General features: G+C 31.1%; 1 long non-coding RNA gene across 1 annotated transcript; it reads right to left on the bottom strand.

The window, feature by feature from the left end:
• Nucleotides 1–11,906: 11,906 nt before the first annotated feature.
• Nucleotides 11,907–13,436, bottom strand: LOC145327956 (uncharacterized). Its single transcript, XR_013882286.1, has 3 exons — nucleotides 13,315–13,436; nucleotides 12,557–12,646; nucleotides 11,907–11,971 (listed from the first exon to the last, which is right to left on the bottom strand). It is a non-coding gene; the product is annotated as an uncharacterized LOC145327956 (long non-coding RNA).
• Nucleotides 13,437–15,749: the final 2,313 nt, after the last annotated feature.

Here is a 15,749-nt window from a genome sequence, read left to right as displayed (position 1 = left end):
AATATTATGCCTATTTTTACATATTGTTCACTTATATTACACTTCAGATTCTTGAATATTGAGAATTTCTAGTATGCCATGTCAAGATTGTTCTATTTTTGTGCTTAGAAAGCCTGAGCGACCAGCAGTTTGGACCCAAACTAATCTTAAAGTTCACAAAGCAAATATTTTCTTGTGGGTTAGTCTAAATTCAATAAAATGAACCTCTTATGTAATAACTCGTAGATTTTTTCCTGTTTATTTTGTGAATTTTTCATCATTATCCTATGAAATGGTCAGTAGTAGGCTGCCAAATACTTTTTATTTTACTAAGATAGCTCAAATATTAAGGGAGTAATAAGCGTTTAAAAAAAAAACAGTTTAGGTGGGACACCTTGTATAAATTAGAAATTCCATTTAAAATAAGCTGATTTTTAACTTTTTTGACAACTTTTTATATGATATAATTATCCTATTCATCTTACTTTTTCTCACTACAAGGTTCAATGTTTTAAATGAGTCATCTCTATAATCAAATCCTAAAAATGTAATTATGTCCTTTTATTCTGATTTTAGAGCTTCGTTTTCTATGGATGTTGACTTCCTTGTTTTAACATTAAATGACCTTCCCTGCCTGTTAGAATATACAATTTTTATTTTCTTATCTTTGTTATTTGTAACTAAGCATTTTAAAAAAATTTATTCAGCAAATTTCCATGGAATATATGTATGATAAATTTCACGTTTTTTTGCCGGATGCATAATTTTTGCTATCAATGTTTTGTTTTTCTCCTCAACACTAGTGGCTTCGCCCGTATAGGCCTCTAGGAACACTTTCAAAAAGGTATGGGGAGGGGGATGGGTAAGTTGAGATGAAAGATCTATAGCATAGATGTATATTCTACCTCCCCCCTTTCAATGACCTTTTTCGCTGCTATCAAATTGTTTTCTGCTTCTTGGCTGTGTTGGTATTACCGTTACCATTGGTTGATTTTCAAAGATCCAATTGAGAGTTGGCATAAGGTCATTGCAATAGGAAAACCTTTTTCACTCTCTAGTGCTTTACTCTTATGTTGAGATCGATTCCCTTGCTTTCAGGTAGATATTTTTTTCTGTCCATCTGTCTGTCTGTCCATCTGTCTGTCTGTCTGTCCATCTGTCTGTCTGTCCATCTGTCTGTCTGTCCATCTGTCTGTCTGTCCATCTGTCTGTCTGTCTGTCTGTACATCTGTCTGTCTGTCTGTCTTTCCTTCTGTCCGTTTGTTCATCTGTCCATCTGTCTGTCTGTCTGTACATCTGTCTGTCTGTCTGTCCTTCTGTCCGTTTGTGTATCTGTCCATCTGTCTGTCTGTCTTTCCGTCTTTCTGTCTGTCTGTACATCTGTCAGTCCGTCTGTACTTCTGTCCGTTTGTCCATCTGTCCATCGGTCTGTCTGTCCCTCTGTCTGTCTGTACATCTGTCTGTCTGTCTGTTTGTTCGTTTGTCTATCTGTCCATCTGTCCATCTGTCTGTCTGTCTGTCCGTCTATCTGTCTGTCTGTACATCTGTCTGTCTGTCTGTCCTTCTGTTTGTTTGTCCATCTGTCTTTCCATCTGAATCTTAAGATCTCAGTAACCACTAAAACAATTGGGTTCTACTCTTCAGGGAATATGCCCAATGGTCCTGTGATGGTTTTAAGCTATTTTATTGGGGGGTGGGTCACCCCAAACCCTCCCAAAAAAATGAAAAATACCCCCCCCCCAATTTTTTTTTTTACTTTAAAAAAAATCTAAATAACACAAAAATAGGTTGATTAAACCTCTTGGGGCAAAGCCCCTAGAGGCTAGGGGCGAAGCCGGCTAGTTTAGTTATAAAACGTAATAAGAAATTCTGATGAATAAGCAATGTTATGCAAAGATAACAAAAAAGAAATACTACGTGTATAAAAATTGAACTTTAATGTAACCACGTTTATCTATAATACAAAGTAGAACGATGTCTGTCTGTCCGTCTGTCCGTCTGACCGTCTGTCCGTCCGTCTGTCTGTCTGTCCCTTAAGATCTCGGTAACCACTGAACCGATCGGATTCTACTCTTCAGGGTATCTACCTATTGGTCCTGTGGTGGTTTTAAGCTATTTTCTCGGGGGGTGGGACACCCCCAACCCCCCCAAAAACCAAAAAATCCCCCCCCCCATTTTTTTTTTTTTTTTTTTTTTTTTTTTTTGAAGGAGTTTCCATGGTCCTTTATGGTCTCTCGCAATAATTTTTTTTATCACCTCTTGGGCAAAGCCCCTAGAGGCTAGGGGCGAAGCCGCTAGTCTAAAATACAAAGTAGAACGATGTCTGTCTGTCCGTCTGTCTGTCTTTCCGTCTGTCTGTCTGTCTGTCTGTCCTTCTGTCCATTTGTCCTTCTGTCTGAATCTTAACATCTCAGTAACCACTAAAACAATTGGGCTCTACTCTTCAGGAAATATGCCTACTGGTCCTGTGATGGTTTTAAGCTATTTTCTTTTTTCCCCCTCTCACCTTTATTTCTTCTAGGGGCGTAGCCGCTAGCTTGTAATACATAATATTTATTAGTTATAAAACGTAATTAGAAATCCCAATTTATAATACAGCGTATATAAAGATAACCAAAAAGCATTGATAAGTGTCCAAAACATGAATTGATATATTATTAGATGGATATTGCACCAGATTTTAATGTACTCTGATAAAGCAATGCTCTCAGCTGGCTAAATGATAATACAATACCCCCCATCAACCCTCCTTTACCACATCCCCACCCCCTACTGGATGAATGATCTGACTAATAAATGAAATCCATACCAGCAAGCTAAATTGACTATAAATTTACCCTTGATATATCAATGTATATTATATATCCAATTAAACATGAATTGAAAATGGAATGGAAATTTCCTAAGAAAAAGTATTCTGTTAAAATGTTTACTTATAATAAAAAGATAACAGAACTAAAAGTGTATATTTTAAGGTCATTTTAATTCTCAAACAAACATCCTATTAAAAAACGTATTCTTATTTTATTACTGCAGCTTAAAATTTTAAAGGATTTTGAACTGATTGAGATCTTAATTTTAAGGAAACTTTAAATAGGTCAAATAATTCAATCTAATCCTTACAATAAATTAGCAGGATGTTTGTCTGTCTCTTTGTTTGTTTATTTTTGTACTGAAGGATCTCGCTAACCGCTGAAACAATATGGTTCATCTTTACAGGGTATCTTCCCAGAGGTCCTGGAAAGGTTAATAACTATTTTGGGGGAGGGTACCACCAACCTCCCTAGAGAAATCGCCCCTAGAAAAAAATAACCCCTCCCAAAATTTATTATTTATTTTTCTTTTCAAATCTAATAAACAATTGAGATATCGTATTCACCCCTCCCCCCTTTTCTCAATTGCCCCATAAGGCCCCTAGTGGCGTAGCTGCTGGTATAAACCTAAATAATATCAAGGCCTTTTCCAGTATGGCTTCCAAACCGATTAATATCTGCTGGAATAGAACCGCTTCTAGGCCATACTAAAAAATTCATTTATGGTATAGTACTATAGCCAGTTTCCTAATCGTAATATTAATACCAGTTTTGTTAGTCTGAGCCTTCTTCCCCTAGGAGTTTTAATACTGGTTTTAATCTTATAACTTAATATCCGCGGACAGCTGCCTATAATACGATGTCATAAATAACTATTAAAGCGATCATTAGCTTTATAATGCAGGGATGGAGGGGACATTGGCTGTTTATTACACTAGTCCCCAATGTCTTAAATTAACGTTTTCCTATTCATTAGCTTAAAAACCTTGGGCGACTTTTATCAATTTTGATTGGTTGATTCATCAAGTTGAGTGTTTAAACATTTAACTACAAATTGTAATTGTGTATCAACATTGATGATGTGTATCAATTTATCAACCATTGTCTTTTTCCTTTAGATCACTGTGCATTATGTAAGTCGCAACCACTTTTTAATGAAGCCATATAGTAGACATAAACTTTTGAAATAATATGTCGATAAAATGCTGATATAGTTTTTGACAGGGGAGAGACAGAAATAAATATAAAGAAGAATAATGACAATAAGACAGGAAGTGAGATAAAATAACAGGAATAAGGGAAATAAATATAAAATAATATCTTTACTACAAAGCGATGCCCTCCAAATTTATGTACATCCCCAATGATAATACATAAAATAAGCCTTTATGTAGATCAAAATTATTGGTTGACACTTTTGAACATTCAACTCAATGAATCAACTAATCAAAATTCACTAAAGTCCCAAAGTTGTTAAGCCAACGAATTATAAAATTTGGGGACTAGTGTAATAAACAACCCATTGTTCCCTCTCTTTATGTATGCTACGCATTTAAAAATGCAAAAAATATAATAAATTATAAGATTTAAAGTTTATTATCCAAATAATAATAATAATACTATTATCCAAATGCTTCATTTTGTGCAAGGACATCAAATGAGAGGAGGGGGTATACGTTCCCAAAATGTTTTAACATTGTACATTTTAATTAAACCCATCCATCTATGCCAATATCATCATCAGAAATTAGATAATTAAGGGTAATAACTACCATCCTAAAAATTCTTTTAAAACCCGACAAAAAAATTGTCTATAGCCCTTAGTTTTAACAAATCAGATGAATTTATTTAACAAAATGTGGGGCTAATCACCCCCCCCCCCTAAAAAAAATGTTTCGTGGGGATATTCCCCCATTTGAACATTACCTCATTACTATGCGATATTTGTAACCCTCTCCCCCCCCCCAAAAAAAAAAAATATCTATATTATAAAAAAACATTAAACGTCTTTCTTTGTCTTCATAAAAATATTACCAATCCTCAAAAAGAATCAGCAAAAATGTAGAAAAAAAACATTACAGACCCACAAACGAACAGACAGACCAATCTACACATAGTAGAGTAACAGAGCTTCAATTACAACGAGGTATCAACAATTAAAATTTATTATATATAAATTACAATAGTTATTTCTCGTATCGTATTATAAACGGCTTTCCGCGGATATAGAATGTACAATTATAAGATTAAAACTATTTTTTTAGCCCCGTGGTGCCAAAGGCACTGGCTAAAAAAACTGGTTTTAATCTTATGAATGTACATTTCTATATTCGTAGAAAACTGGATATAATACGATGCTAGACATAGTTTTTTCGTATGGATGAGAACCGGTTCCTATCCACCGGATTCAAATGAACATGAGAAAAAAAATTAAATCACAATAATTAAATTATTTTGGATGTTGGTGTGAGGGGCATGCACAGGAACGGCAGGGATGAGCGGGGGGGGGGGGTGGGTATGGTGTTTTTAAATTCTTCTTTTGGGAGAGGTGTGGTGAAATACTCTCTGGTAGCTGATTAGTAGCTGCCAATCACTTAAATAAATATATATTAGAAATAATAATAATAAAATTTAGTTTTCAATTAAATTATTTTTAAAAGCAATGTTTTTTTCTGCAATAAGGAACAGTTCGCCTGTCTGTCCCATACAGCTCTTAATTTAGTCATTTAAGAATCATCCTTTTGAATTCTAACTTTGAATAGTGATTCCTATTATGATTAGATACAATTCAAAAGGAGTAGCATCATTAACAGAAACTTAAAATTTTATCTTACTTTCATGTTTATATTTTATAGATTGTTTGAATGAGTATAAGGAATAATGTAATTTGATTTTTAGATATTCGCTTTTATGTATGTTTATCCTTGCTATACTTACTTAGATATGCTTATTCAAATTTTTTTCTTTATGTACAGACGACCCTAATTGTAGAAAAGCTTCGGTTTTAAAGAATCTTTTACCTGTTGTTGGTGTATCTTCTTTGTGTAAGGGTTATAGTGTCAACTTTTCCTAAAAACAAAAAAATAAAATTTTTACATAACGTAAGTAGTTTTATGAATATTAGGGAGGGTACATGAAAATGAAAGTTAATCTATTAATGCCCAATGTTTAACCTACCAAAGGGTGTCAGAATTGTACTATCAAATTCAAACTGTCTATGATATTTTCTGTACAATTTAGAAAACATGGGAACTCTTTTATTACTTTCATTTAATTTCAATTTAAGCTTTTTGAACACTTTTCATTTACTTGATTTTTCAATAATAATTGTGAAGATACGACAGCATGTCATGTGCTTTTTTGATCTTTTTCCCTTGAGATTTGAAAAATATAATTTTATATAAATGAAAAGTGAGAGATAATCTTTATTATATCTTTAGATAGTTTATGAATATCAGGGAGGGAGATGATAATAACAGGTTAATTATTCTGTAGGTCCTTTTTAAAAGTGAAGCTTTTCTATAATTAGATAGCTTTTATTCGTTAATTTAGGCATGTTAGAATTGTCCTATCAATTTCAAACTTTGCATGATGATTCCTGTAGTAGTTAGGTACGATTTAGAAAGCGTAGCAACTGTATAATCATTACCAGAATGTCCATATGTCCATTTTAAAAATGTTCATTTTTCTACTTTTTTAACAACAAATTTTTATGTGATTTAATTATCCGTTTAATCTGATTTTTAGTATATTGATTCCTTGGACAACAAAAAACAATATTATAAGTGAAGCAAATCTATAATCAAGTCCTAAAAATGTAAGTATGTCCATAAACATTATCCTGTATCAAGCAGTTTTTCAACAAATTTACTATTTTGCTTCGACTCTTATACTTTTATATTCTGATTATTCAGTTTAGACAAGTGTTAATGTCCGTTTGTCCTACCTTTTCAGTGCTTCGCTTTTATGGATGTTGTCATCCTTGTTATTACCATTATTTATAAGCTACCTAAGAGATGTTGCATCCTTGATTACCTACACTCTAATTCCTAATTTAGATAAAAAAAACCTGGTGTATCTTCTATGTGTGTGTCTTATGTCAACAAGGCCAACTTTGCCTGAAAAGAACAAAAAACATAATTTTCTTGGTGGGTGCCATTGTACATAAACTTTATTAATATTAGGGAGGGAGATGATATTTATAAGCTACCAAATAAAGAATTCTACAATTGTTTTTTTGTTATCTATTATTCCATCCCTTGTTCCCTGAAGATTAAAAAAAATATATAATAATATTTAAATGAAAATTTATATATACCTTGCAACTATAATGCATGGCCTTTTCTGTATGACAAAATGATAAAGACTAACAACAGTGTGATAAGCATTTATTATATATTCAAATATGTTACATTAAAACTGTAAAAATGTGAAGTTTTGCAGTTACATTTTTTCTTACATGTTATAAACTGCAACCTTTCAATAATAAAATAAGTGTTAAGTTGTTCTGTATTCTAAAAGATCTTGTAACGTATTTTTACAATCTTATGGAAAGTCAGGAAATGGTTTAATGTATAATGGGGTAGTGGGTGCAAAGCCCCTAGAGGCTACGGGTTAGTGATCTAGGAAAGTAATATTATTATGACAATGAAATAGAATGTATTTCAATAATGAGAAAACACCAAGTAATCATGTGAAATTGGTTCTACAGACTAATATGATAGTAGTGTAACAAATTGAGAGGATCTCGTAATTGTATTGTGAAATATATCAATTTTATAAACTCAAAACCAGGTTTGATTTAATAAAGAATGCGTTACTTAAAGAATGGATAGAGAATATATGTGGATATTATGACAGGAGAAAAATTGTCGTCAATTCAGGTTGCAATAGCCCCCTCACATTTATTGGTTGGGTTGGAGAGGAGGGGATGGGGGAGATTGTTATTTTAGCCCGCTACATAATTCACTTAATTATAGAACATGAAAATCTGGTGTAAGATCCAAGTAATAATAAATCCATTAATTTAAGCTAAACAAAGCATAAAAAAGCGAAGCTTATCAAATAAGACAGACAAGTTAAAAGTGTATTTAATATAGTATTTAGAATCCTAAACAAAAATTTATGCCCATTTATTCCAGGAATCAGAACTAACTGTATGATGATTCTTTCAAATGATAATAGTTATCACATTTGTGTTGCTACCTATGGATGTTGTTATCCTTGTTTTGATATTATGGATCATGAAAATCTTTTATCTTTATCATGAAGGACAAGCATGATTGTTATAAAATATAATAGTAAAATGCATAGAAACATGCGGATTTGCCCCCCACAAAATTGAATTCTGTTTTATTAAAGACAAGCGGCTTCGCCCCTAGCCTCTAGGCGCTTTGCCCCAAAAGGTATGATCAAACCAATTTTTCGTAATTTAGATTTTAAAAAATAAATCTAAAATAAAAAAAAAATTTTAGGAGGGTATTTTTAATTTTTTGGGAGGGTTGGGGGTGTCCCACCCCCCAAGAAAATAGTTATAAACCTTCCCGGGACCTATAAGAAGCTACCCTGTAAGGGAGAACCCGATCAGTAAATTTTTCATATTACTATCTGCAGAAACCTGTCTATAATACAATGCAATGAATAACTATTACTAATGTGGGGTAAATATATTAATAAGTAGATGGTAAATCAGACACAATAATCTTACCAAATAAAAAAGCTTTTTACTAAAAACTATTTACAGCTAACTTTTAAATCTATTACTCTATGCCCTAGCCTATATATGCATGCCTATCTTATTAAAATAGCCAAAAACCTACTTTAGACATATTTTCCATAACATTGAGGAACAATTGGTGCTTCAGATCCTTACAGTATGTGAGGTTTAAAAGGATTTGTTTACAGGCGTTTGTCTCCAAATGACCTATGGTAGGGCCATCTTATAAAGTAATCAACCATTAATAGACAACCAACTCTTTAGATGTCCAATTTGTTGCACCTGTTATTAGCAAAAGCATTTCTTATATGTAAAAAAATACATTCATATTTTAGCTTAGCAGTAAAGCTTCACATAGGTCAAGGGAAGAATTATATCTATTTTTAGGTTAGAGTACCATTTCAAAGTTAAGTCATTAGAAAGTTTTAGACCCCATTATCTTCCCTAGTGCTAAGTTACAAAAATTTTTGTTAAAAAAGTTAAAAACAACATGTTTAAATATGACGTACAGATACGGTAATTCTGGCAATGATAACAGAGTTGCTACGCTTTCTTACCAAACTACTACATGAACATAACATGCAAAGTTTGAAATTTATAGGACAAAATTTACATATCTAAAATTAACAAAATAAGCAGTTTGGAAGTTCGGACCAACCCTATTTATAGAAAAGCTTCGCCTTAGAGATTGAGAGAGAGAGAGAGAAAGAAAGAGAGAAAAAAAAGGCGAGAGAAGGAAATAGTGAGAGATTAAGAACTTTTAGAGATCATTGATACAGGCATAGTAGACATAAAGAAGGGAAAAAACTGATCACTAATATAGAGTAGCTTTGCCAATAAATTTGTTTTCAAACATTTGTAAATTTCTAGTATTTAAATTTTTAGTGTTATAATGTTATCTCGCAAAAACAAACATTGAGAGCAATTTAATTTGCCGAAGAATAACTTAATAATCCAATGGAAACCCTTCACCCCCCCCCCCCCCTCAATAAATATAATATTGGTCTTCACCTTGGGAGCTTTATATGATCATAATATTAGAGTGAAACACTAGAGGGGGAAGGGGTTAAATAACTATATCCACCCATCCCAATGACCTTGTTCTGACTTTCATTTGGGTCTTTGAAAATAGAATACAGGTAGTTATCTGTATATACATCTATACTATAGATCTGTTTTTAAAATAATTAAGTGATTGACCATAAAGAACCCTAGTAAGCACTACGAACCCCCTCCTTAAATTATTTAAATTTATTGAAAATAAGGAAATACGGGGAAAAGGTTGTATTTCGTCTGTTAGATTTGACGGGAATGGATAATTAATATTGATTAATTCAATTTCGAAATAGATAATTTTGCCGACAAAACACAGGGAGGAAGGGGACATTAGGCTGTATATTACACTGGTCCCTAAAATTTTAAAATATTGTTTTCTTATTTGTTGACTGAACAACTTTTATTCAATTATGATTGGTCCATCAAGAGTCCAAACATTTCAACAACTAATTGTAATCTACAAAGGAGTTTTTTGTTTACCATCATTGGGGATTTACACCAATTTATTGGCCATTGTCTTATCGATTTGAATTCCTGCAAAAATATGAATTTCAGGGAGTAAGTAGAAAATTCTACTAACATTTTTTAACATTTTCAAAGATAGAATTTTATTCAGAGACTTTTGCAAAAAATTAGACCCTTTGCCCTATCCATTAAGATCCCTGATAAAATATAGAGTCACAGCACTTTCAATATTGAAATAAAAGAATTTTTTTAGAGATCAAAACAACATTTGTTTTGTTTACAGCAGATAGGATCTGAAGGGATAAGACAATAATGTGGTAATTTTGATAAAATTACCACATTATAGATTTAACTATCATATGAAAAGTTTGTCTCTGCTAATTTGAACCAAACAATCCAAATTTAATAAAGATTTATTCCCAATAATAAAGATAGATTTTTATAACTTTGAATATTTTTACAATTTACAGTCCAAGGCCCCCCTCCCTAACTATACTATAATATATATATAATATAGATATACTATGCTAAAAACATTAAAATACTAAAATTTGACGGCTGTAGCTGTCGCTGGTGGTAGATGTTTCTTTTTTTAAAGCTACCAAATATTCTCGATTAAATGCTGTTTGTTGCAGCTACTATTTCAGTTTTACAGAAGCTGTTAATAAATATTAAATCATCTACAGCTGTTAAAAGCGGTTTAGTGAGATGACTGTGGCTGATATATACCAATTGGTTGGTTTCCACAGGAACGCAGCTGATGATGAGGCTTCTGTATGTTATAAATGTAAAATTACATTAATAGTATTTTTATATGATTTTCATTATTTTCTTTTTTTATTATTTTTATTAGTAAAATATTGATAAAACTCTCCCCTTTATTAATATGAGCAGAGACAGATTAAGATAAAGAAACTGTAACACATTAGATACTGAAAAATATGTTGATATTATTTCTTTACAATGATTTCAGACACAACTTATTTAAAGATTAGCTTTATTGTCAAGTCATTTCAATTTTTATTATTTGATTTATATAATTTTATGTGTTTTATTAAATTCTTTATTGTAATTTAAGTTTTTGTTTGTTTCCTACTGGCATGTTTTCAGGTATATATCAATAATTATATGATAATAGGGAATGTAATATTACTTAACCAAGCATAACACATGAAATTATTAAAACTTAATCAATTAAAAACAGTTTAAGATATATCATTCAAGCTTTTATTCATAAGAAGCAACATAATATCTGTAATTACAATTTACATACAGATGGTCTTTTGTAATTGCATCCATAATCAGCCCATGTGCCATCATCAGAAAATACCTACACATAACACATATTCTAAATCTTATGTTTGTATTATATAAACTTTGTTCAACTCCCATACTGTTACTATAGCAACATAAGATTAGTTTTATAATATTAATTTTAGAATATAATTATTATATGGTAAATTTTAGTTTACAATAGCTTTGCTTTATTTTGGTTATAACTTTAACAATAATATCGAACAAATTCATCATTCTGATGGCATACTGTTGTTATAAATCTTTTATATTAAGTTACAACTTTCAGTTTAGGTTAGGTTTTTGCTATTTTCACACTAGCATTTCTCCTATTTCTAGTACCTACAGGGGGCTTTAACCCTGCAGAACAATAATTAACATTTACCTAACCTGAATTTACCTATTGAAAGCTACTGTGAAAATATGACAAACTCTGTTACTTTGATTTCTTTATATGATCCGAAATATTTTGTAATTTAATATATATGTATTTACAGACAACTTTACATAAAGTTACACAAGAAATATTGAGATCAAATTTATGATTTTTATTTTGATTTCTCATTAAGAATAAGAAATTAACTTACAAAAACACAGTTTTCACTTCTACCGCCATTTGGATTATCATTGTACCAGTTTTTGTATTCAACTGAAATACAAAAATAGTAATTATAATCAATAGAAACAAAGCTCTTTTAGAAATATGTGAATATGAAAAAAACGCATTTTTATTTGATCCTAAAGATTTTACTAAAGTAGAGGCACTGTGTGTTTTTGTCAGTGTATCTTTTGTCTTGCAACCTGCTGGACCAATATGGCCATAATTTACAATGTAGAGTCTTATAGGTCGTGGAAAGATTTTTATCTACTTTGTTGGTATACCTTAAACAACCAACTTCCCTCCTATCCCCCTTTCTATATGATTGTTACTTTGGAATATATATTTCATTTATAATAAGCTTTAATATTATAAGCTGAGCATCTCTATAATCAAGTGGTAAATTGTACGTTTGTCCATTATAAGGCTCCCCGTATTTAAATAATCTTGGAATAGATTTGTGAGGTATTTTTGTTTAGTCTTCTAAATAATATCAAGTGCAAATATTTGTTAAGGTTTCTATGTCTGTTCAGCTGATGAGTTGAGTTTTGCTTTTATGAATTAATTAACCTTGTTTTAATATAAAATTATATTGAGTGTATTATGTTTTAAAGATATATAAAGTATACACTTCACCTGAGCTTTTATCGGCCCATACAAAAGACCCCTCCTGGGCTTGGTCATTCAAGCCAATCCAAGTACGAAGACCTAATCTTTTAGCAATGCCTAAATAGATTTTTGTTATATACCATACTAAATCTACCTTTAGGTTTGCTCCTAATATTTAGGGACTTTTATTTAGAATTGATCACTAAAAAGTACATTAAATTAACCCAACTATTTCAGATGTTACTGTTTGTATATAGCTTATAAAGTGGATCCATAAACTTCTTATTCTTATCAGTTAGGTAAACATTCAGATAATGACATAATCATCTCCTTGATTTGTGTAACCATTAAGTATAATCAAAATATTTTCTACAATTTACATTTAGACATGGTGTTATGTATTTTTAAGTATTGATATAATGCTATGACAATTAAACCCCAGTTTTAATTGTAAATATAATACAAATGTAATGAAAGTATGTAATATGTAATCTTTCTTACCACATAAACGTTCCTGTAATAAACATAATAATCTGGAGAAATATTTGTTAAACACTTTTGTTGGAAATGTAATCATTTACTATGTATTTGTATTCAGCTGTTTAGAATAAGGTAGTAAGCTTAGTTTTATTTTCTTTTGACTATTTAACTTTAGGACATTGTTATCCTTGTTGGAATTTTAGTCATACACACTACATGAATTGTTTTTTTTAAATATTATTTCAAACACTTAAAATTTATATGTATTCCTTTATTTTGTGAATATTTCATTAAAATTGTCTTACTTTGTACAAGTTCGTTTTCTTGCCATGAGTGGATACTGATAAGATCAGCATTCCACCCTCTACACCTCTCTCTGGCAACATCCCAAGTAAGACGTTCTTCAATTACTTTGTAGCAAATTCCTTAATAGAAAAAAATTGACGGGTCCATTTTATACATTTTTATCTGAAACCAAAGAAGAACTTACATTTTATTTATATAAAGGGTGCTCAAAAACAAACCAATGGCTTTCCATTTTTTAATATAAAACTTACAGTTTTGGTCAAAAACTAATAAAAAATGGCCCAATTTATTCTCAAGCAATGCCAATAAGAAAATAATATTAAAATTTGATAAATATTAAACTGTATGGTAGATATTTATACTACAAGAATATACATAATTAATATATTAGATTATGGCTAAATGTTTAAAATCTTTATTCTATAAATTATTCCTTTTTCCCTGTATACTTTTTTCTTACAATTAAAGTAATATATTTTTAGTAGCGAAGCTGCTCTAAAATTTTTATAGTGTGAGTGATATCTAAATATTTAAACTACCCTAAGATTAGGTTGGTTCCTTTATTCTTACACACTTATTCGTACTTAAATTAATATATTTTTAGTAGCAAAGCTGCTCTAATTCTTAAAAATAATAGGTCTCATTGGGGAAGTGTTAGTGGCAATTCTAACTTTCTAGCTAATGGGAGAGGCCAAAGGGGCAGACGGGGACAAGGTCGTGGACGTGGTGCTATTGAAAGTATAAGGCAAGATTGTCAAACCACAGTGGGCCAGCAGGTGTCAAAATACAAAAATTGGGGGGGTATTTGATTACTTGGTATTTCTATTTTTTTTCTTTATAAGACTAAATTACATACATTAGGGCTTTTAAAAATGATATTTTCAAGGTCCAGGTGTATTTCCGAGTGTGTCCAGTGCCTAACAAAGTAGAGTAGGGTCTCTCTCTCTCTCTCTCTCTCTCTCTCTCTCTCTCTCTCTCTCTCTCTCTCTCTCTCTCTCTCCTTCTCTCTCTTTCTTTCTTTCTTTCTCTCTTTTTCTCTCTCTTTATCACTTTCTCTCTCTTTTTTTTTTTATGACAAGATCAATGTCAAGGTCATCACAATAAACTGTATAAATTCAATTTTGAATATTTTAAACATTTAACTATGATTTTAATATAATATTTATTCATGTTCTTGTATTGATAATATGTCTACTATATAGTTAACAGGTCACTATTGTATATTATTAATTAAAATGTATAGGATGTATTTATGACATATAAAAAAGTTTAGATGTAAAATTGGCAAGAAATAGATGTAAAATTGACAATTTTGGATGTATAAATGCCTGTGTTAGATGTAATTATGGCGGTTACTTAAAGTATGACTGTATTTTTGGCAGAGGTTTTTACATTTTGACAAAAATACATCCAGCTGTAATTCTGCCAGTTGCAGGAACGCCATGTACCCTTTTGTCCATTTAAAAATATCTCGTTCTTTAGCCTTAGAAATGACTAAAAAAACACCACTTTAAGGGTTTATTGAGAACTGTCCAATTTGTAGAGGTTTTTTGAGATTTTCTCAGTCTGACTGAGATATTTTGAAATGGACAAGAGTTCCCGATTCTACTCCTCAAGGCTTAATCAGAAAACACCATAGTTCTGATTCAATAAATTTTCTACTCCCACTCACAAATAGCAATACAATTGTGTGTTTGTGTGCATGGTTGCCAATGGTTCTTACACTCGAGATAAATTTTAACTCATCCAGAGGTGAATTATCTTTCTTAAGGTTATAGATATTACTAAAATTTTTTTTTTTTTTAATCTCACTCTTTTTTAAATTTTAGCCCAATTGTTTTACTCAACTTTGAATTAGTATTATTTTAAATAAACTAATTAAAATGTAATTTGAGAGCATGACTTTAAAGGTATGCTCTATTATTAGAAAATAGCAACATACTTTTGAGAGTAAAGATTTGGGTTTAAATCTTTACTTATTTCTAAATTCATTATATTTTCAATAGGAAATAAAAAAAAATTAATTTTCTTAGAAAAGACAAACAAAGTTAGACAGATGGTAAACAGATAGTTAGACAGATGAACAATAGTCATAAAATTCCTCCCCATGGGATTCCTCACAACAGTATTTCTCCCTCACAGGATTTCTTTTGAACAAAAATCCTCTCATTGTATTTTTCTCCCAAAGGATTACTTCCTAGCAGCAGAATAACTAAAACAGTATTCCTTCGAATCCGGTTGATAGGAACCTTTTCTCATCCATATGAAAAAACTATGTCTAGCATCGTATTATATCCAGCTTTCTACGAATATATTCTATATCTGCGGAAAGCGGTTTATAATACAATGAAAGAAATAACTATTCTCTCACACACATCCCACCCCTACGTTTAGTCAGTTAGAATAAACCCTCCAAGGAAAAGGTTTTCATTTA

The sequence above is a fragment of the Acartia tonsa genome, chromosome 9 (genome assembly GCF_053477335.1).
Source record: "Acartia tonsa isolate MP-2025a chromosome 9, ASM5347733v1, whole genome shotgun sequence".
Taxonomy (NCBI): domain Eukaryota; kingdom Metazoa; phylum Arthropoda; class Copepoda; order Calanoida; family Acartiidae; genus Acartia; species Acartia tonsa.
Note: the sequence above shows the minus strand (reverse complement) of the source record. Positions and strands in the feature narration are given on the sequence as shown.